The sequence below is a fragment of the Polistes fuscatus genome, unplaced genomic scaffold (assembly GCF_010416935.1).
Source record: "Polistes fuscatus isolate 324 unplaced genomic scaffold, CU_Pfus_HIC Scaffold2, whole genome shotgun sequence".
Lineage (NCBI taxonomy): Eukaryota > Metazoa > Arthropoda > Insecta > Hymenoptera > Vespidae > Polistes > Polistes fuscatus.
The window spans coordinates 9,756,083-9,777,493 of NW_025113096.1; the positions used below are offsets into that span (position 1 = coordinate 9,756,083).

At 36.1% G+C, this 21,411-nt stretch overlaps 1 protein-coding gene across 1 annotated transcript in view; it reads left to right on the plus strand.

The window, feature by feature from the left end:
* Positions 1-9,763: 9,763 nt before the first annotated feature.
* LOC122517224 (alpha-protein kinase 1-like) overlaps positions 9,764-21,411 on the plus strand; it is a 122,002-nt gene continuing 110,354 nt past the window's right edge. The window contains exon 1 of the mRNA XM_043635661.1: positions 9,764-10,963. The gene's annotated coding sequence lies outside the window, so the exon portion shown is untranslated. The remainder of the gene's footprint in view (positions 10,964-21,411) is intronic.

Sequence of the window (21,411 nt, forward strand, 5' to 3'; positions counted from 1 at the left end):
GGATACCCATCCTACATTCATCAATGAAGAGTAAACGTAAGTCAATTTTTATATTAAATGTTTTCTCAATAATTGTAGTAATTTTTGTATGATAGTAATGTATATAATCTTGTTTTTATTTCTTTTTCAGATCATCATTGGAATATTACAGTGTTGGAAGTGTTTGTACATTGCAATTGTCCACGAATCAATATACGGGAGTGTTGCATCATTTAAATATAATTAAAATCACGGTTTAGAAGCACGTTCGTTCGTTAATTTCAATTCCGTCGCGTTCGCGAACTATTTTTGAAATTTATATATTAAATTAACTGCGACCGAGGCAGTAATTGCATTAGAGTTTGTTCGAGTAAAGTTGTATTTTTATCTTTAAACAGTCGCACAGACTGTTCGGGTATTAGAGTCAGTGCATCAATGAAGATTTTTGTATTTGCATTGACTGTGTGCAAAGCAGTCTTTGAAAGCAGTTGTGTTGTAGAGTCAGTGATCGGGCGCAGAATAAATTAAAATCATACGCGAATTAGTCAGTGTTGTTCGCCGTATAATAAAATTTTTGTTTCGCGATAAGAAACTCATCTACAGTTTCTTATTTTCGTTAATAACGCGTTATTAGAATCACGTGAGATGCATCACCACGGTGTCACTGAGCTTCATCCCATTGAAATGCAGTGTAAGTATTCATTTTAATTTACATTTTATTCGATCTTTTTTTTATACGATTTTGGATTATATTGTAAATAATTTATCGTTTTGTACTATTTTATTTTACAGATATGACAACGGATTGTCTTCCTTTTCAAAGATGTGGAGTGAATTCTTCGATGGATCTTCGATGGATCTTCTTCAATAGCAAACCGAGGAAGTAGGAGTGTTTTGGAGCCATCGTAGAACTTCTTATGTCGTGAGTTAAAATTTAAAGTCCCTCCGGTGCTCAATCATGCCGAGAATGAAAGGTCCTAATCGGCACGAGCTACTAGTTGTAATAATTTAAATAAATTATTAATAAGCACATGAGTAATTCTTTCTTTGGAATAACTCATGAAAACTGTATATTCTACTGTATACTTTATTAGTTCAGGATAGGTCTTTTTATCTTATCGATTAAATTCATTTAATTAACAGTGTTAATAATTCATACATTCGCTCTTCGTTGTATTGTTTTATCGCTTTTCTCTATTTTTCGTACACTTCAAGCATTCGGTTAAAACCCTTAGGGTAGAACTGTTGGGATGAGGCTCTTTCAAATTCTTTCGTTAGATTGATGTACTTAGATTTTACTCGAGAGTCACGATCTTCAAGATGCAACTTACTCGTTATCATTTTGTTCTTTCTATACACTTTTTTCCGTGCTTTATCTACGTTAAAGCGTTTGATGAAAGGTATTGAAAGCCTTAAGAAGTTCCTTCCGGGTATTTAATTCGATGCAGCAGCAGTTTATACTTTTCGAAATTATTTATTTTCAATGTTTTTTTTTTTTTTTTTTACAATTATTGGTATTGCCTTCCTGTAAAAGAAAGCAATGTTATTGTAATAAAAATAAAGGTAAGAGTGTTTTCATGAAATAAAAAGCAGTTTCGCTTGGAATTCTTTTTAAGGTATCGACGAAGTAGAAAAAGCACAAAAGAACGTTAAAGGACAGATCATTGGAATACTTGCTTTGGAAATATTAATGTAGAATGGAAGAAAATTCGTGGTATGATGAGGACTTTCTTTTTCTTTCTCTTTGTGTAATTTCTGGATTCTCTTTCATGGTAAAGTTTTAAAATCACGAGCTGCTGGCTTCAAAGCAAACAGGGAGTAGGGTACGGGTCAGGGGTAAAAGAGAAGGCTGATCGGCTATCCGGTGAAGAGGGGAGGCAGTTGTAAGAACAAGGGGAGGAAGTCTGTTAATAGTTCGTTATTAAAATAAGAGAGGCAGACGAGTGGGGTATACGATTTGCAGCTGGAATAAAAAATATCTACAACCGAGTTATTATTGAACGAATTGCGATGCTTACGTAACCAGAATTTTCCTACGCTCGATAAACGATAAATTTATGTGTCTTTTCTTTTCTTTTTTTATTCTTTTTAAAGACAACGAATAATCGCGTAATAAAAAGTATTAAGATATAATAGTCATTTCCTGTTCGAAGATAAATGGTATGATAGCCAATGGGTAGTAGGTATCTATACGGAAAACGTTTTCTTTTTTAATCGCAACAAACGACGTGATAAAAGAGTCGATCTGAAAAGTCGCTTTCGTGATTATCGTTGTCCAGGCGTGTGATCTTTGTTGGCTTACTGCCAGGAATTACAGATATATTCCGGAATTGCGAATAATCGTAGTAGCATCGAGTATTTGGCGGATACCGGTGGTACGAGTTAATTAAGCGCCTATTCGTTTCTCCTTCTCTTTCACTTTCTCTCCCCTTTCTCCTTCTCTCTCGCTTTCGAGGGGCGCCAAAACTTTTGTTTCCAACTCCCTTCCCTCCCTCATGACTTCCGTACGATTCATGTAACTGGCACGAGCTTAATTTGCGAATGTTAGCAAAAAATTACTCAAAAAACGCATCCACTGCAAGAAAAGAGGAACCTCGAAAACCTGACCGCAGCTGAACGGTTATCTCTATTATCGTTTTTTTTTTTTACTTTTTCCACCATTCGGAGGGTAAGAATTATCAAAATTTGCCGTACTCGTAACTATTTTATATATTATATAATAAACTGAATCGAATATAATTCTCGTAAAAATAAATCTTTTTTTTTGTCGCTTCCATTGGGTAATCTTAAAAAAATAAAGAAAAGAACAAATAGAATGACAGTAAAAAGAAAAACTGTTTTTCGTCTCTTTATTTCTCTCTTTCTCTCTTTTCCTCGATAGATTTAAGGTAGATAGCGGAAATCGAGTTAGATCTATTCACGGTGGCCACGGATACTTTCCGAGTCTTATAATTTACTATCCCAGCAAAACGATACTTACAGGTATATGTCGTATGCACACGTGTACATACATTTTTACGAACGATATACATATACACATAAACATACACAAACATAGAAACACGTATCAATGGAAACTTTTACTTGTCGTAAAATTCGTAGTCCTTCTTCGTGCTAGTACTTGTTTTCTCTCCGTCTTGAACTCGAGGAATACGAATCGTCGTCGTTCTTACACGGAGACAGCGGTAGATTATCGTCGACGGTGCAGCAATTCTCGTGGCATGACACGTTGCAATATTTCAACGACGCCTTCACGATATTTTTTTTTCTTTTTTTTTTTTTTTTAGTTGAAGTGTGCAAGAGAGAGAGAGGAAGAAAGCGCGCGCGCGCGCACTCGTTCGTTCGTTCGTTCGTTCGCTGGCTCACACTTGGGTGTTACATTGGGAGAGGAAACGTCAAGGAATGACTTCGGTTGTAGGTACGCGATAGTCACCTCAACTGAGTTGACTACGAACGTTTCTCGATGATGCCGACCACAAGAAGAAAGATTTTTCCATTGTAAATAAAGGCTCGACTCTTTGTTCATGAAAAGTTTCTCTACACTCTAAAACGAATGGGAGATTATCTGGTTGTACTCGTATTCTTCGTACTTTCTACCGTCTAAAAAAAGAAATAGAGGACAGAAGTTGCGTTCATAAGGAAGGAAGAGCAATATTTTTGTCAAAGAGAAATGGAAAAAGTAAAAAATGAAAAATAGAAGAAAGAAAAAAAAGTAAAAGAAAAATAAAAGGTACAAAAAGGGGAAAAAAAAGATAGAAAGAAAGGAAAGAAATATAAAAAAGAAAAGAAGAAAAACGAAGGTGTTTCTTAATTTACGATTTTCTCGTGTATATCGCGTGCTCGTCACGATCTCTCCGCGTGTCTAAATATGTACTATACTGGAGACTGAAAGAGAGGGTTGAATGATACGAAAAGAGAGAAAGAAAAGGGAAAAGGAAGGAAGAAAGAGAGATTGAAAAGCCAGCGAAACGCTCTCGCGAGTCGCTCATCGCGCGATCTCGATTGCACTAGCTCGTGAGGGGAAGAAGTTTCTCTTTCAGTTGTGCTTACCAAAAAATGGCGACCCTTGGAAGGCCTTGAAAAGCCATCACCGCTGATAAATAAAACGTTAGCACTGCACCATCTCCGCCGACTGTTTGCCTCAACTCGTATTCTTATTCCATGTATGTGTAGGTACACGCGAATGCGTATGCTCTACGTTAAACTTCAACCCTTTTTCTTTTTTGCACGGGGTGCGTTCGAGGATAAGGGAGAAGGAGGAGAAGAGGGGTGGTGTGCTTGGACGATGCATCGTCTTCGTGAATGTACGTATATATCTACGCACACTTACAAATTCGTCTCGAGCGTAGTACTCGCTTCGCTATGCTGTCGTAGCCGCTGGTGTACTTCGCTCGAACAAAGGAGACTTCCGTTCCTATCCTCCCCTTTCTGCACCCGTCTTACCACCCTATTCTTCACATACGCTTTCCACGATACGGTCTCCTACGGCAAACCTCTTTTCTCTTACTTCGATTCTTTTCTATATCGAGCTATCCTTATTTTTACGATCGACTTGCCTCAAAATCGAGGTATATTTTACAATACCGTTTGACGGAAATTGCTTTGAGATGTACTGTTCTGGAAATTCATAGAAAAATCTACAGACGTATATGTATTTATATGTAGTTTACATATATATGAATGTAAAACTGGTGTATGGTATTTATAACATGATATTTGTGTCAGATAGTCATATGGTAATGGATGTGACGAAGAATCTGTCTCATAGATATGTAAATCGCGTGTTAGATACATGTTTCAATGCTTTTATAGAAATAGATGTGAATACTGATTTAGTTGAAAATTTCAACGTACTGATAAGATTTTTCGATATTATTAACCCTACAATGATTATGAGTACCTTGACGTTATTAATTCCAAATGTAATAACGCTTTTATATATTTATTCGATAAATCATAACTAGTTTGGATGTTTATTTCAAATGTAATTAAATGAAAGAAAAAACATTTGATTGCTTCGCTTTAAGTCGACGTCAAGAACGAATGCAATACGGTATATTTACTCGATTTTCAGATATCGTTTCCTGCTTTCTATTAAAGTGGATGACGCGAAAGATTCTTCATTCGATATACCTGACACGCTCGAAATCGTCGAGTATTTAAGCGCGTTGACAATGCAAGAACGTCAAGCAAGGCAAGAAATACGTTTATGTACGTATAGTATACATATATATAATAAAGATGTACTCTCACACGTATATAAATACATACGTACGTACGTACGTAGGATGTAGGAAGTCGAGTTTCCATCTCATCGGGGCGAGGAACGTTCTCTTTCTCGTTCTTAACAAATACACGGTTCTCTTTTCAGTCAATGCCAGAGAAAGACAACGAAGAACGTTCTTTCCGAGAAATTGCATTGAACGCGAGGATGCCTTGTCGTATTTCTTTTCTTACTCTCCCGTGCAATAATACGACGATCTTGCAACGTGGAATGGATCGTCGTGACTATGGCAATGTCACCCACCCAGTCCCACCACAATTTCTCCGTTGGTGTCATTACATCGCGTGTCGCGAGAGAACGAACGAACGAAGATGGAGAAGCAAAAGAAGAGACAAAGTCTCGTGCAATTTTCTTTTCTACGCGTATCGTTAAATGCACCTCGTTTTGTTTCGAACGTATATACATCTACATCACCCACCTCTGTAGTATACGTTCAAATATTACAGTTTCTTCTTTTTACCTGTATTTATCTACGTATGTATGTCTATGTATATGTGTATCGTACAGTTGTGTGTTATCTATATTTAATACGTATAATGAGTCATGGAAACTTATAAGAGCTTGTATCTCGATCGCTGGTTCTCTTTCGATGAATCCCCATCTCGTACTCGTAGTATCTAATTAGTGTACCTTAGCAGGCTTCAACCTTAAATATAATGGAATATGATGTATCCTTCGTATTGGGTATTGTTTAAGGAAGAGGCCTTAAGTGCTTACGCTTCTCTTTAACATGATGCATATAAATTTTCCTTACTTTATTTATATTTATTTTTTGTTTAATTATCGTTAGTAAGCGAGAGTTTCAAGATATTAATGTTATTTGAGTTTTCTTTCAGATGCACTCGACCAGTAACTTTAGAGTATTGTATTGAAATTATAAATTGGTATTGTTTGGGGTAGATATTTTTACTTAAATGTTGAAACAATTACAAGAATAATTATGAAGCAAATTGTAAGATACATAAATACTGTAATATATATCCAGAAAGAGATGAGGTTAGAAAAAGAAAAGAAAAGAAAAGAAAGTAAGAAATAACACTTTTACCCAGCAATTTTCTTTCATCGTCTTTCTAAGTTTCTCGATCTCAAGTATGAAAGAAAAAATCTCTGTTTTTCTTTCGACTCGTGAACATCTCCGAAAGTACTACGACGAAGAGACTGCGATCACGAAATAAAATATCCTTGTCGAGTTCAGAAGTTCTTCAGACGACTAATGGAAGTAACATCGAGAGATTCTAACCACTTCTTTCGTTTCCATGAACTTTATTTATTAGAACAAAATAGTACATTTAATCAATCTTATTTTTTAAATAAAAAATATCAATCGAAAAATAAAATATGATATAATTATATTATTTGGAAATTATTAACGAGACTATATAAACTTTTCACTCTTACTTTTACGAATTCGAATCACTTTTCTAAGAAATACCTTCTTACATTTATACAATTTTTGTTTTTTCGAACGGGTCACTCATCCATTTTATTAATCGTTATTTTATTTTATTAATCACGTTGCTTGACTTTAGTGATTTGATGGGAACTAGTAATTCAACTATGGCTATGTCTAATGTTGACTAATAAGAATATATATCTATATTCACATAATTTTGATAATTATACCCAATGATGTATAGCTGTATACATTTTATTTTCGGTCAGTATGTATTTCTTTTCTTCCGTATATCTTACATTCAGTATTTAGGATGTTTCTTTTCGTTACTTCTGTAGAAAAACCGAACTTCGTTTCACAATAACATCGAGCAGACAATTTCCGTAACGAAACCCGTTTAAACGTGCCATGACTGCACACTATACATCGCAGACTCAAGACGTGTGTTTATACGTATATATGTGTGGGTATATATGTATGTATTATCTTACCGGAGAAAGACGAATACCTAGCATCGTATACGAAACACAAAGAAGGATGAGAAGATACGAAGAACGAAGTCAGCTTTTTTCGAGCACCCGTGTAAACTGAGAAAAGCAAGCATCTTGTACTGTTCGGAGGATTCTTGTCGCACACGATTGTTCATCTTGCCTTCTTTCGTATAGCTTTCTTGTGGATCTGCTAAAAATGTCAAATTAAATTTAAGAGCTAAGCTTCCAGCCAAAATAGACTAAATTTATCCTTAATAACGGCACTTATTTTTATGCGTTATCTACTTCTATTTTTATTTAAGTATATGCAGATATTTGTTAATTTTTTTTCATTTTATTAACACAAAATTTATTGTTACTTTCATATCTGAATGATTCTTATAATTTTTTAAATATAAATTAGATTTTTATACATTTTTTATATCATTTGCGTTTGTACCGCAACAAATAGGAAAATTATATTTCAATCATAAAAGAAAAAAATGATGTTGATAGAAGAAATTAAGTCAATAACTTTGCAAGATTTTTTAATTTCTTGTGATTTATTTTTACTTATGATAGAAAATCAGTTTTCTTATTTATTTCGTTATATACAAACGTAAATGATATACTATAGATAATACAAGAGAATGCCCTTAATTATGTTATACAAATATCCCGTCTTATATAGGCAAGATGGGAAGGGTAAAGAGGGTTAAATGCACGGTTAGGATCCGTGTAGTTCTATATATATCTATACATAAGTTTGCACAGTCGGAACGGGAGAGAAGCAAAACAATAGATGCGGTGAACAGAAGCAAGATGTGGTTGTAGAAAGAAGATAAAAGGTGCTAGGAAGGTAACGTATGGAATCGATTTGAATTTAACGTTTATAAAGCTTCGAATGGTAATTCGATCCCAAAGATTCTCTTGTTGTTGGAGAGAAGCAAAACAATAGATGCGGTGAACAGAAGCAAGATGTGGTTGTAGAAAAAGATAAAAGGTGCTAGGAAGGTAACGTCTATGGATCGATTGAATTTCAACGTTTATAAAGCTTCGAATGGTCATTCGATCCCAAAAGCTCTTGTGTTTTCTCTTTTTCTTATTATTATCCGTATTATATTTAGCAAAAAACTGTGCTTATTACTTATAACATTAATGAGTATTTATTAATGATTATATAATTGATATGAGTATAATGAGGATATATTAATTTGTGTAAAGTTCAATTGTCGACGTGTTAACATAGAAAATTATTTATATTGCAGACTCCGTCCTGTGTCGTTCAATGCAGAAGTCACGAGATAATTGTACATACATACGTGTACGCGTTTTGATATCTATGCGCCGCTCGAGAGAGGAAAAAAGAAAAGACCGTCTAGCGAGTCTCGTGAAAACTATGCTTTCTAAATATTTACCTACGTATTTATGTTGATTAAAAATTGTACAAGTAATCTGAATATATTCATATAAAGTACTTAGGTAATTCGTACTAATTAAAACTTTTTACTTTTGCAAGTATTTTTATTCATTCTACGTTATTTAATAAATCTAGTTAAAAGAGAGATAGGTTTAGAATGTTGGAAAAGTAAGCTAGTTGGAAACAAAGCTTTTCAATTAAGAGTATTAGATTGATAGAAGCAGGATAAAAACATTTTCGAGTTCTTAAATCGTTTCTTTAACGTTCTAAATAACGATATTGTTCAAGCAAACGTGCTTGAGATAAAATCAGCAGACAAGAGAAAAGCATCTAAGGCCTTTCGATTTTCTCAAGAAAATACACAATAGTAGTGGAATAAAAGGTCTGTTAAAAGATTCTTTACTGATATTCAAGCATTCGTGTTAAATGTCCGAAGTAAGTAATTAATCGTTTAGAAAGTTTCTTTAATTCGCATATGTATAAACTGAGAAAGATTTAACTTGTTTCCTATATATCTTTGTATAATATATAGATCATTTTTCAACGGATCTTTATAACAATAATTTTACTTTTCATCATGAAATGTATAAATGTGCGACAAACGATAATAAATATAGAAAATATATATTTCTCGTTATTAAAATGTTACGTGTTATAGTTTTTAATTTAAAAAAAAACATTATCATAAATATCTCGATAGAAAAAACGTGAGAGGTAATAATACGAGATAATAAAAAGTAGGTTGGCAAAGTAAAAAACAGATGTTCGATGTCTCACAAACGAATCGTACTTATGAGATCTCCCATTATCCGTTGACGTTCAGATCTCGACGATTATCTCTCGGTAATCATGAAAGTGACGTTTACGCGGTGCGAAGAGAAAGGGCAAAAGGGAGTCGGTGGTGTGTCGCGTGTATACGCTTGACGCACATGGGATATTTCGAGCGAAAAAGAGAGAGAGAATAAAAGGGATAAAGAGAGAGAAAAAGAGAGAGAAAAAGAGAGAGAGAGACAGACAGAGAGAGAGAAGGAAGGAAAAAAGAAACTAGTCAAAGGAGGAAGGAAGAAGAAGAATTGTACATGGGGTCCCATATATACGCGTTCGGTTTCTGTGGAAGATGAGAGAGCGAGGGAGAAATATAAGAGTGGGGGAAACAGAAATCCAAAGGAGAACCGCGCGCGGGCAGTGCACGCGCAGCCGCCGGGACGCGCGCATCCCGTGCTGCTTTTGCGCTCTTACGAACGCTACGGAGTAGGAGCCCGCGAAATCACGATCCTCACTGCACTGTGCAACGTGCTATCGTCAAGGTGTTTTCTCTAGATAGACCCTAATATATACACGACTTATATACGTGTGCGTTGTTTTATCTTCATTTAATCATTAACCTGAATATTTTTTATTTTGGACCTTTCGAAGAAGGATGCCTTTCGTTTAATCGTACTCCAAAGATGCAAAATTAGTAAATTATATTGGCTAGTATATATAGAAAGATAATATAAACTTATTAACAGCTAAAAAATAGTGTAGGTAAATTATGTATAATAGCAGTGTCAATGATGGAATTTCAATATCGGAGGAGATTAATTGAAAGGGTCGTTGTTTATGCCGAAGAAGATAAATAAAAAAAAAGATGAATTATTGAAAAGGTTTTCACGAGATATAGTAAGGTAAAAGACCAAGTTGTTAGCGTCTATCTGTATTTTTCGCGCGCTTATTCGCCACGTGGTGACGTACATATATCAGGCACGTTGCACAGAGCGTCCGTATATTATTTCGGTACTGGTTATGGGTAGAATATACCGTGCAGTGAGTTAATATACCATAGTGTCGCGACGTCTTGCGCGCGAAAGTTTAGCACGTGCTGATCGTGTTATTCGTGTTGTTTGGTTCTTAGAGTGTTTAATATTCTTCCTAGACTTATATTTATTTGTTTCCTTTTCGTCTTATTTTTTCTCTTTTTTTTTATCTTCCCCTCTTTATCTTTTTTGTATTTCCTTTCGTCTTTGTCTTTCGTTCTTAACCAACTTCTTCGGTCGCGAAGCACCGACAGAATTTCGTGGAATTCACGATCGCGAATTCGAGAATGCTCCGGTAAAACCGGTTATCGTGAGACTCGCGAGAAAGAGGACCTCCAGCAAGGAGACTTCGGAGGTGTAGACCGATTGCGAAGGGCAAGATGTCGACAACGAGATACCACGAGGCGATCGATTGATCGATTCTTGATTACCTATCGATAGTGAACTTCCGGTTGCAAACTGTGTATGCTTCTGCGAAGGGGGACGATTAACTCACGTAGTTTTGGTTTCGTCCTGCTCGATCTAGGATATAATAAGGACAACGACAACATCGACGACGATGAGCCTTCGTGGAGCTTATTCAAATTTTCCCTACGTTATGTCCACGGTTCTCAAATATTGGTGAGTTCTTATACGTCAAATATATATGCGTATTTATTTATTTATTTATTTTTATTTTTTTGTCTTATTTTCGATTAGAAAATTTATTTCTGCTTTTAAACGAGAGAAATATCGTGATTTTAATCCATTATAGTTCACACGCGCACACACTGGTGAATTGAGAAAATAATAGCAGCTTTTAGCACTTTAGCACGTTTGCGTGTTCGCGAGTAAGAAATTTCTAATGACTATAAAGCTTTATGGTTATTGGATTGCATCCTTAAAAAGATTCTTCTTTTTCTCTTTTTCTTCTTTTGTTATTTTTTAAGAAAGTATCCATAAATTCCTTAAATGCAGTCTTCTTACGTCCGATACTAAAATGTATTTATGGTGATTCGAGTGTTATAACTCGTTAAGCTTTTCTGCACGTACTACTGCTTCTTGGTCCGATTTGAAGAATTTCCCAATATGTTTCTGATTTAAACAAGACCCGAGTGATAGACTACTACTTTATCTTAAACATTATACTCGCCGTTAAATATTTATGAACTAACGATCCTTACCTTAAATATGCAAAATAATTCTGCGCTGGCTCCGATGTAAATATACAAACAAAGCGGGAGGGATACGGAAAGAGGATTAGCATATTTCATATCCTTCCGAAGGGATTAATTCGGGAATGTTTTGAAAATGACGGAAAAGGTTTATCGCTCGGAGATAACGAGCCGAAGGACAATCGTGGATACTTTGCGTGAGCAAGTGAGATAGACAGAGACAGACTACTTTATCTTGGCGTCGATATTTCAGGCTCATCTTACCGCTTTCATTCGACCCGTTTAAACGTCAATAAGTCTTTCTCTGTCTCTTCCTTTTTTTTTTATCCCTCTTTCTCTTTCTCTCTCTCTTTTTCTTTCTCGGATTCTGACTCTCATGTAGTCATTCGGTCGAGTATACCTTGAAGTGCATCCGTTCGTTCGTTGGCCGGTTCGACTCTTATTCTATGCATTCTTGTCTTTTCTTTTCCCCTCTCAATCCTTCAATTTTTCTCTTTATCATTTATTCGCCTTCCTTATCGCAAGACCATCATTGATATAAGCACGCATTGAATTCGAAATACCAAGTGATTATTCTTATATTCTAAACGATTTCCTTCTAAATTCATTTCATGAGAGTAATTTATGACAGATGCGTTAATTGAAGATGTAATTAATTGACAAAGATAAAGGAGAAAGAAACAAAAATGTTTACCCTCCTGTACTCCCTCTTTTCAAATACAAAATTAAAAGATAAACTCGAGGTGGGAAGAAAAGAAATGATGAAACAAGTCAGATTATTTCTTTCCCTTAAATATTTTCATATTATAAGCGGATTGAGTTTATTATTATTTCGAGGAAAAAGCTTTTAAGAAAAGCTTTCCACTCTTGGTTATAAATATGAAACGAAATTTTGTATTATTCTATCCGAATAATAATTATAATATCGATAAGAAATAAAATTTATAAGGTATTCGAAATAACAGTATGAAAATACGCGACCTAAAAAATTAATCTAATAATTCGAATCGATGTACGCGTACACATTTGTAAAAATATATCTTTTTAATATTTTATTTAAAAGATTTCCAAAAGTACGTTCCATTAACTGTAAAACAATATTAGCTCGGTCGAAAAGGCCCGACGATCTTTATAAATAATTACTGGTATATAAAGGCTATATCACGTAGGGCATAAATAGCGACCAAGGTACAGGTATACGTTGCTCGAATAATGTCGGTGTCTGCTGCAACCAAGAGAGTGGAAACTAGAGAGAAAGAGAGGGAGAAGGGGAGAGGTAGAGAGAGAGAGAGAGAGAAAAAGAGAGAGAAAGAGAGAGGGAGGAAGATTCTGAAAGTTACTGGAAGGGAGAGCCAAAAAGAGACGAGGGATATATACATACCTGCAACCTATATGTATAAGGGTAGCTGAGAGATAGATAGATAAAGAGAGATAAAGAGAGAGGGAGAGAGAAATAGAGGATACAAGCAACTGAGAGTTTCATTTTGAACGAGTATTCTCTGCGTCCGAACGACGCGTCCTAATCGGGCAATATTAGCTATTGACTCTGGCTCATGGGGTTTACCAATGGTACTGGTGCTGACCACCCGACTGAACGAACGACGGCGACGAGAGCTTTTCGATTCGATCCTGTTGAGAATCTAACTGTTCGTAAATCCGTTCTTCATCTAAACTTGATTAACTTTTTAACTAATAATTATTTTCGACGAACGTACACTTATTTGTTTGTCGTATTCTAAGTCTTTGTGTTATCTCACATGCATATTTGTACCTTGTTATTTTGTAGGAATTGAAACAGTATTTTTTCGGAGGATAAGAGAAGAAATAATTGGAATAGTCAAAGCTTTGAAATATTTCGTATCAGAAATCGAATATTTTTTTTTGGAAATTTCATCATTTTCAGTTTAGAGAAGTCAAACGTTAATGGTTGTAGTGTTTACTGAAAACTCGATTTTCCGAATGCATGGAATCAAATTCGCCGTCGTTCGATTTGCGGTCTTTGATGGTTATCCGAGTGTTCAATGTACGAACGAAAGAAATTTGATTTCATGGATAAAAAAGCCTGCATGGGTTTCCTGTACCCAATAATATGTTCACCGTGAATAAATTCTAGCATTATTGACAAGGTTGTGTCAGAGTTGCTGTTTTAAACAATCTATGTACATCTTCATTGGATAATGGGATCGTATTTATAATATGGAATTTTGTTAAATATCTTTTTCTATCCAAAATGTTATGTATATTTTTCCCCTTTTATGTTTTTCAATGTAATAAATATAATAATATCATATTATAAAATTTTCAACGTTGTAAAAGAGTAATGAAATAGACAGACATGGCATGCGTTCTGTTCATATGATGTATTATAACAACTGTTGAAAATTTCATTAGAGTCAAACGAGTATATATTTGGAAAACACCCAGTATATCTGTTCTTGCGTGAAAAACATTGATAATGTCACGTTCTAATGATTTCAACCCACTAATGCGACCGAATCTTTCGAACACTTTGAATTTCACATGCGATCACCGCCAGAGAATAACTCGAATCATATTACGCGTATTAATACGCGACGCACGAGGAGAATATACATTGACCCGAGCGGAAACGAGAAACGAACAACAAACGAACGGGCTTACCGTAATTCGATCGTCCAATTTGCACGAGCATCCCGAAGGCGAAAGATGCACACACGCGTCAGCCAAACCGATAGAATCACCCCCTGGCGATGTTCCCTTTCTCTTTCTCTCTCTCCTTCTCTCCTTCCCTTTCTCTTTCTCTTTCATGTACTTGGTAATTATTCATTTTCCTACGTGTAATTTGATTGAATTTAATTGCAAACAATGGCGCGTTTGTGGCATTCGCCGCATGTAACAACGTGCGCTTGCTCCTACTGGGTACACACATTTATGGATATTACTGCTCTGGGCTAACGCAAACTATGATTTAATCTTCGCCGACGACAATAAACTTCCCTTTCCTGATATCCCTTTCTGTGAGATTGGCTTATAGATTATAGACACCTGTATCGCTGTCATTTCACTAGTTATATGTACTGTAATAACAGACACAACGTAGAATGATATAAGTCAGTCGAATTTGACGTTTTTCATGCATTTATTTGAATTTCTTTTCTTTTTGTCACGTGTATGTTAAATTCGCGATGATGTCATATGCAAACACGATGGAAAATCAATTCTGTTGTTTTCACGGAAATTTAGCCATGAAACGTATTGCAAAGTTGTATACAGAGATTTGAACGTGCACGTATATTTGATAGATTTTTCTCATATCCTTTGGAATTCTATTGATAAAATTCTCGTGTATCAAAATGAAATGGTCTCGTAGAATCTCATTGAATCCAATTACGTTTCATATCTTTTATCGATCGATCGAACGTTCAACGAAGGAGATAAAGGAATTTCGGATAAAAGCGATCGCTATTTTTATCGAAAAGAAAGAGGAATATACCGTTAGATAAAGAGGGATGGCGAATAAGGATGGAAAAGGGGTGAGCCTCAAAAAACGAATAATACGACAATCGTTGTTTGATCTTTGCCGTTGCTTTTTCGTTAAACAATAACTCTCTATAACTTTTTTCTCTCTTTATCTCATTCTTTCGAACGGTGGCGTTGCTTTAGCCAATGCTTTTCAACGAGAGACCACGGAATTCACACGTACAAAAACACATAGAATACTTCGATGGTTACATATATACGGTACTCATGTATCGCAATTTTTGCATGAGTCGCGTCACGGTGTCATCGATTATCGGTTTAATTTCAAATTTCGTGTTTCGAACGAAATCATGGCCGATTACCCGCATCGTCGACTGTAATTACTGTGATGGCGATGGTACTGTTGGCGTACCTTCGCGTTGCGTCGTTAAATTAATCTGCCTCGCGTTATCGATATATTGTCGATAGCGTGAAACTCGCACGTGTCTGCTTTCTCTCACTCAGCTTTTTTCGACATTGACAGCCTGATTATCCGATACTGTGAATAACAATATCTATTGAAACTTATACTGCGTTTCTTTGTATGATATACGCGTAGAGAAAGAAAGAAATAAAGAAAAAAAGAAAGAAAGAGAAAATTAATATTGAAATATTCTGAAATAAGAGAGTATCATTAAGGATTACTGGTGAGAATTAAGAAGACGAGGAATTGGCAGTCGCGAAGAATAAGATAGAAAAAAAATTGTGTGAAGGGGAAGGAAGAGGTGAAATAAAGTACGGAAAAAAAATTCATTGGGGATATTCGAGTTAAGTTCGCATAACATCGGCTTCCAGTACTTTTTCGTCTTTCGTCGAATGAAATTCCTACGATAAATTCGTTGTTGGTAGCATGGTGGATGATGAAACACTGCCACCCTGCAAGTCATCGACCTCGAGCTATTTTGCGAAAGATTACGTTTGTTTAGAAAAGAGGAAGTAAAAAAACAAAACGAGAAAAAAAACAGGCAAGGGAAAATGAAATGAGGAAGGAAGGAAGGAAATAAAAGAAAAGGAAATAAAAAGAGCGAAAGAGAATGAGAGGGAGGAAAAAAAGCAGGATCGAGTGGATTCGTTGCTCGTTAAGGAGGTATACCTCCACCTGTCTCTGTTGGCTTGTATTGCGCGCAATCGGCTTCTATTAAAGTTGTGTGCTAGTTAGCGCAATCTCAAGAAGTGTAAAGAGAGAAAGAGAGAGAGAGAGAGAAAGAATCCGAATGCCATGCTACTGGTAATCTACAATATAATGCTCGCAAGCACGATCGATGTGCACTAGTAGCAATTATTTCTGAGATATTCCGTCTTCTTAAGAAACGACTAACTGACCTCTACCAATGCCGTTAATTAGAATAAAACTTGCTTGCTTGTATATTCCTATTTTTCTCTTTATCTTTCTCTTTGCGTTTCTATTTTTCTCTATTTTCTTTATCGTTCATGCAAGAAATTTCTATATGTTTTTCTATATTTCCATTTATTCAAAGAACTCTTATTCCTGCTCTCGGTGAAGATTTTTTTCTTCAGTAAAGCTCGAGTAATTTTAATGAACAATAAGAAAGGAGTAAAAGAAATGACGATATCAACAATAAAGTCATTTTCGTTCTCATGCGTATTTCCATTTATGTCGAAGAATAAGCTCTTAACTAAGTGTATCTTTTATATATTGATTAGGTTATAAAGGGAAATGCTGTTAAGTTAAAAGCAGTCTAATGAGTTGTTGGTCCAGTGCAACTTTAGAATACTTCTTTCTTTATCGTTTCTTATTAGCGATATCTGTCTAATAGTTATCGTAGCTTGCCAAAAGATTTGGGAAGTCGCTAGCACGATAGTCTCGCTTTTCTAATTTCTTAGATTAGATTTGCTTTAGGTATATATTTTAGTATATATAGGCATATCAAATGAATTCTGATAAGGAAAATGCAATCATCGACAAATAATTTCGAAGGGTTATGCTGATCCGTACCTACGAATTTTTAAGCAGTTTTTAAAAGTCCTCTCATCGTATTATTGCGATGAAGGCCACGGTGTGTCATACGAGATAAGCCAAACTGCACTCGCGAAAAGAAGAAAAGAAAAAAAACGGAGGTGGAGAAAGATGAAGATAAATAAGAAGAAGAAGAAGAAGAAGAAGAAGAGAGAGAGAGAGAGAAAGGAAAATCCAGGCCGTGAAATCGACACCGACTACCTACTACTACTGATGTGAGTGGCTTTAGCGTCTCTCCTTCTGCAAGCTCAGCGTTCGCGTGCAAGAAATACTCCTCGCTTTCCTACCTTTCGACTTCTACTACAGCGTAATGGTGCATTCATCGCGTAATTAACGTTTCGTAATTATAACCGTCGAGGAAAAGTAGACGGAGATGTACGTAGAATGATAAAAAGAGAGTAAGAGTAAGAGTAAGGGAAAGAGAGAGAGAGAGAGAGAAAGAAAGAAAGAAAAAAAAGGTAAAAAGAGAGAAATAGATAGAAAGGTTGCAAGTACTGGACGGTCTCGCACGTTCTCCTCTTAATGTTATGATTTGAGTTTTTACGACGTGAATATGATGCTTCTGCTTTATCCAAGAGAGAGTGTTACCTGCATTATGAGCCTTTCGACGATGGACCAAAGTGTTGGTCCGACGTCCGAGCGCGTTCATCGTCTTCTACTTCCGAGGTGGTACGTTTCGCATCTTAACTTCTCTTCAAAGAACACCCACACACGCTTTTTCTGTCTTTAGTTTTCTTTCTCTCTCTTTCTCTCTCTCTGTTTCTCTTTCTTTCCCCTTTCCTCTACCACGCCCTCTCGCTCTCTTCCTGTGTTTTTCTTCTCTTTTCTTCTCTTCTCTTCTCTTTTCGTTTCTTTTTCTACTTCTTCGTCGTCTCACACGCCGTCTCTTTAGCTTCGTCTCTTCGATCTCGTTCTCCTTCGTCGTGTTTGCCCTCCCTGCCTGGCAACGACGTTGCTTACAGACCATGCATCTAACGCGACAAGCACGAGCACTGCTGAAGGGACTCTTTAAGTCAACGCCGAATTACTCGCTCTCGGTACTCGTGCGAAACCAATATCCACACTTTTTCTTATTTTTTTTTTTTTTTAGATAAGAGAGAGAGAGAGAGAGAAATACTCAAATTCTAAGCTGATTCTATCAGACTCTGAAAAAGAAGTAGAAGAAGAAGAAGAAGACGAAGAATTTTTCTTTTGAAAATTCTGTTAGACGTTTATAACAAGATTTCTATTTTATCTTTTAACAAGGAAAATACGTTTGAAGGTATGCACCTACGCGCTTGTATGAGAGAGAAATAGAAAAATATTTTCTACATTTTCCAAGCTTTGCAATCTGTTCCGTGCTTAAGGGAACCGCAGACGACCTTGTTGATTGTTAACTACGTTGTTGGAAAAGTTTTGTGGAGGGATGAGAAAGAGAAAGAGATATACTATAGAGAAAGAGATATGGAAGGAATAATAATGGTTGAACCGAACGGTCGGGTCTAACAAAGCGGATAATGTCGAAAGTTGGACTAGAACGGAGCCGACATATTATGCACGGCTCTCACCTTTGACCTTGCTGCGGTTAGCAAAGACAGAGAGAAAGAGGGAAAGATGGAAAGAGATTGGGAATGGGCGGAAGTTAAACGCGTAGCTCTATATCGTTTCGTATATTACGTGATACTAAGTTAAGTGTACGTGGTGGACCGCTAAACCGTTACAAGTCATAGGGGAGGAGTCATTAGCACACCTCATACGAGTCGACAAGCTCTTAGGTTTTGTTTCGTCTTCTCGACGATTGATTTCACCCTGGGAAAGATAAAAAAAAAGTAGACAAAGTGACAGAATCGTCTCGTCTTTCATCCTAAATAACGTTAAACTAACGTTAAAAAAACGAAAATATAATTCCTCGTTTTTTCGTTCTCGAATAGGTATCTCGTGTTTTATTTCTATTTAAATTCATCATTAAATTATTTATATATTACGTACGATTTTAAATTATTTTATACTCATATTTTTGTATGTTGATAGCAGTCAAAAGGCTGAAAACGTATGAACGTAATTAAGGATTAATTAATTTTTATACGAATGCCAACTTACCCTACTAGTATTATTGACTACATAATTTATATTTCAAAGTTCTTGGTTACTTTATCGATAAATAGCCAATTTTGTTTGAATCGACAAAAATAAAACGCAAAAAATGTAAATAACAAAATGCACGAATTGTCAATTTAACTGGGGCGTTATCATGAAAGGAAGAAATTAACTGAAACATTATTATGATAGTTCGTGGAAATATCAAATGGCTATAAAGAGTACACACACGCGTGTGCATTGATGACTTCACAAACCCGGCTCGTGCGAAAAGGGCTTCATTCATCGAAATCGATCGTCGGCACTGTTCTTGTTCAGAACGCGTCTGATCTTTCAAGCTGAAATTTGATTTGCGTGCTCTCGCATTTCGTGTGTGAGTTCTCTCTTTCTCTCTCCTCTTCCATCTCTATTTCCCTGCTCACACCCTATTCTTTCTCCATCTCTGCAACTTGTTAATTACTTCGGCGAGTTTGGGCACGGGTACGGGTACTCTGACAAAACATTTTTTACTACTGTCCGCCCCATGTATGCTATGTAGGAAAGGCACGAGTCGTCGTTCGTTCGTTCGCTCGTAAAATTGGTCACGTGGCGGGAAATATTTGGAACGCGTGTGGGAGAGAACATATACGAGGAAAAAGTTAGTGGGAGAGGAAGAGAGAATGATTTGGTACCTTGCGATCGAACGCGATTTGTTACGTAAGCGAGGGAACGGAAAGTGAAAGAGGGAGATAGAGATATAAAAAGAGAGAAAGAGAGAAGATAGATACGTGTAAGAGAGGAAAAGGAAAAAAAAGGGATAGGGTGCCTGGCGTCGAATTCGTCGGGCTCGTTTCGTCCGTGAAAATCTCTGTCACGTGCAAACGCGGAAAATGGATTTAAGTTGGTAACGAACGGGATCGTCCTCGAATCGTGCCGAGATGAAATTTTCCATCTCTCTTTTTCTCTACAAATTTTTATCCATTCCTCTTACCCGACGAGATGTGTATTTTTTTTTAATTTATTTTTTTTTTTCCAAGGACACTCAAGGATCTTTCTTTTAATTTCTCTTTCCCCCTACAGTGTTGGATTTTTACTTCTATGTTTTTCTTTTTATTTTCTTTTTTACTATTTTAACGCGTTTGATAAGAATCTTCCTATTATTTATCGATTTCATTCGCATTCAACAGTGAGACGCTTTTTAATAGCCGAATGCAGGCAATATCTGAAAAGTTTTCCGTTCCTATACTACTCGTACACGATTGGGGTTGAATAAAGGGAGGAAAAAAAGAGAAAGAGAAAGAGAAAGAGAAATAGAAGAAGAGAGAGAGAGAGAGAGAAAGAGAGAAAAGGATAGAGAATGGTTTGCTGTCCAGAGATACAATATCAATCGCTGAAAAATATTGTCAATCGTCGTGCAATTTCAACCATTTCTTTCTCTCTTTTTCTCTTTTTATCTTCGTCCCTTTTCGTTCAAGCCGCACACCGTTTCGATATTGCGAGATTCCCGAGGTTTGAGGAGGATGAGGACGAGGAGAAGAAGAACGTGGAGAAAGAGTAGGAGGTGGAGGAGGTGATGGAGGAGGAGGAGGAGGAGGAAAAAAGGGGACGATCAGAATGGTCTACAAGTACCAAGAGCAAATAATGAATCGCCATCGTCGCTCGGACAATACCAAAGCCCGAATACGAGAGTTTGCGAAACAATTATAAATGTTGCATTCCCGTTACTAGCTGACTATCGATCGATATTTCACTAATTTACATATTTTCTTTACTCCGTCCAAACGGACGGTAATTATGAAACATATTTTAATGTTGGCCATTGAAATCCGAGACTGAAATGTATCTACCTTAAGTTGATAACAAAATCATCAATAATATCGTTAATTATTCGAACATTATCGTATATTCAATTCGTTGCATTCATGTTTTGTTTCTTATGTTCATTTATAGTTTCTAAATAATCTCATAGAGCTAGTCTTGTGCATCCATTAATTTAGCTTCATACTCGATCACTATTTTTCAACATGGATAGTTGCCAGTATTATTATCGATGATAGCAGACACACATGGAAAGGAGAAGAGAGAGTGAGAGTGACAAAGAGAAAGAGAAAAGAGAGAGAGAGGAATGAAGAGCTTATTCGCACAGTATTCCTGTGCTTCACATTTTGCAGAGTTGTAATGTAATATTGGCGAAAGTTATTGGGATGTCGTGGGTTCTCCAACATCATCTCTGTACTGGTTACAACACCCAGAGGGTAGACTTTAATGCAATTAGAAATCAGACGGGTAATCGTATCATTTCATTAATTAAAATTCATTTGAATCGCACGAAAATTGCTCATGGAATAGTCATACGTCCAGGTGCATATCTACGTATAGTACCT